Here is a 3,408-nt window from a genome sequence, read left to right as displayed (position 1 = left end):
ACAATGGGCCATTACATATGTCATCACAATGCTCCCTGACACCTATTTTCACAATACTGCATGACCTGGTCATCACAATGCTCCATGCCCTTGTCATCATAATGCGCCATTCCAAATGTCATGACAATAATCCATGAAACTTATTAGACCAATGCTCCGTGCGCTTGTCATCACAATGTTCTATGCCCTTGTTATCACAATGATCCCAGACCCCTGTAATCAGAATGCTCCATGCCCCTTTACATCAGTATGCTCCATGAGACTTGTCATCACAAGGCTCCATGGTTTTCTCATCACAATGCTCCAGGACCTTGTCATCACAAAGCTCCATAACACATGTCATCAGAATGCTCCATCGCTTCTCATCATAATGCTCTATGCCCTTGCCATCACAATGCTCCATTACCCCTGTCATAACAATGCTCCATGACCCCTGCCATCACGATGTTCCATGGCCTTGTTATCACAAGGCTCCATGACCCATCTCATCACAATGCTCCAAGACCCCTGTAATCACAATGCTCCATGCCCCTTTTCATCTCAATGATCCATGAACACTGTCATCACAATGCACCATGCCCATCATCATAATGCTTCATGCTATTGTCATCACTATGAAATCAAAATGCTCCATGAACTCTGTCATAAGAATGCTCCAAACCCTTGTGATCACAATATTCCATAACACTTGTCATCACAATGCCCCATGATACTCGTCATCACAATTATCCGTGGTCTTCTCATCACAATGCTCCATGAACTTTGTCATCACAATGCTCAATACCCTCGTCATCAAAATGCTCCCTGACACTTGTTATCTGTATGCTCCTTGAATCCTGTCATGAGAAGGCTCCATGTATTTTTCATCACAATGATCCATGCCCTTTTCATCACAGTGCTCCAAGACCCCTGTAATCACAATGTTCCATGCCCTTTTCATCACAAACCTAAATGACGCATGTCATTAGAATGCTCCTTGGCCTTCTCCTCACAAATCTCCATTCCCTTGTCAGCACAGTCTTCCAAGACCCCTATAATCTCAGTGGTACATGCCCCTTTTCATCAGTATGCTCCATGAGATTTGTCATCACAAGGCTCCATGGTTTTCTTATCACAATGCTCAAGAACATTGTCATCACAATGCTTCACGACCTTGTCATGAAAATTCTCAATGGCCCTTGTCATCATAATGCTCCAGTCCCTAGTCATCACAATGCTCCATTATATTTGTCATCAAAATCCTCCATTACATTTGGCATCACAATGCTCCATGCCATTGTCATCGAAATGGACCGTGACATATGTCATCAAAATGCTCCCTGACACCTTTCTTCAAAATACTCCATGTACTATTTATCACAATGCTCTATGCCCCTGTCATCACAATGCTCCATGCCCTTGTCATCACAATGCTCCATGACCCCTGTCATCACAATGCTCCGTGACTCCAGTCATCACAATGCTTCATAGTATTTGTCATCACAATGGTCCATGCCCGCGTCCTCACAAGGCTCTGTGTCCTTTTTAACCACAATGCTCCATGAACTTTTCATCACAATTCTCCGTGACCCTTATCATCACAATGCTCCATGCCTTTGTCAGAAAAATGCTCCATGACCCTTGTCATTACATTGTGCCACCTGCTTTTCATCCCATCGGTCCTCAAATTTGTCATCGCAATGCTCCATAAACCTTGTAATCACAATGCTCCTTGGCTTTCTCATCACAATGCTCCATTACCCCTGTCATAACAATGCTCCATGACCCCTGCCATCACAATGTTCCACGGCCGTGTCATCACAAGGCTCCATGACACTTGACATCACAATGTTCCAAGACCCCTGTAATCACAATGCTCAATGCCCCTTTTCATCAGTATGCTTCATGAGATTTGTCATCACGAGCCTCCATGGTTTCTCATCACAGTGCTCTAGGACCTTATAATCACAATGTTTCACGACTTGTCATGAAAATACTACATGGCCCGTGTCATCATAATGCTCCAATCCCTAGTCATCACAATGCTCCTTTAAATTTGTCATCACAATCCTCCATTACATTTGGCATCACAATGCTCCCTGCCATTGTCATCGCAATGGAACATGACATATGTCATCACAATGCTCCCTGACACCTGTCTTCACAATACTCCATGACCTTCTCATCACCATGATCCATGCCCTTGTCATTACAATGCACCATGTCCACTCTCATCACAATAATCTATGAAGCTTGTCAGACAAATGTACCATGCCCCTGACAACACAATGCTCCATGGCCTTGTCATCACAATACTCCATTACCATTGTCATCACAATCCTCCATGAACCTTGGGATCACATTGCTTCATGCCTTTGTCATCACAATGTGCAAAGACCACTGTAATCACAATGGTCCATGCCCCTTTTCATCAGTATGCTCGATGAGATTTGTCATCACAAGGCTCCATGGTTTCTCATCACAATGCTCCAGGACCTTGTCATCACGTTGCTTCACGACTTGTCATGAAAATTCTCAATGGCCCGTTTCATCATAATGCTCCAAGCCCTAGTCATCACAATGCTCCTTTAAATTTGTCATCACAATCCTCCATTACATTTGGCATCACAATGCTCTATGCCATTGTCATCGCAATGGACCATGACATATGTCATCACAATGCTCCCTGACACCTGTCTTCACAATACTCCATGACCTTCTCATCACCATGATCCATGCCCTTGTCATCACAATGCACCATGTCCACTCTCATGACAATAATCTATGAAACTTGTCAGACCAATGTTCCATGCCCCTGACATCACAATGCTCCATGCCCTTGTCTGCACAATGCTCCATTACCCCTGTCATCACAATGCTCCTTAACTCCAGTCATCACAATGCTTCATTATATTTGTCATCACCATGGTCCATGCCTGCGTCATCAGAAGGCTCTGTGACCTTTGTAACCACAATGCTCCATGAACTTTCCATCACAATGCTCCGTGACTCCTGTCATCACACTGCTCCCGGCCCTTCTCATCACAATGCACAACGCCCTTGTCATCAAAATGCTCCATGATCTTTGTCATCACAAAGATCCATTAACCTTGGCATCACAATGCTCCATGTCATTGTCATCACAGTGCTCCATGAACGCTCTCATCACATTGCTCCATGCCCTTGTCATCACAAAGCTCCATAACACATGTCATCAGAATGCTCCATCGCTTCTCATCATAATGCTCTATGCCCTTGCCATCACAATGCTCCATTACCCCTGTCATAACAATGCTCCATGACCCCTGCCATCACGATGTTCCATGGCCTTGTTATCACAAGGCTCCATGACCCATCTCATCACAATGCTCCAAGACCCCTGTAATCACAATGCTCCATGCCCCTTTTCATCTCAATGATCCATGAACA

Source organism: Mesoplodon densirostris, unplaced genomic scaffold, assembly GCF_025265405.1.
Source record: "Mesoplodon densirostris isolate mMesDen1 unplaced genomic scaffold, mMesDen1 primary haplotype scaffold_37, whole genome shotgun sequence".
NCBI classification, from domain to species: Eukaryota; Metazoa; Chordata; class Mammalia; order Artiodactyla; family Ziphiidae; genus Mesoplodon; species Mesoplodon densirostris.
Note: the sequence above shows the minus strand (reverse complement) of the source record.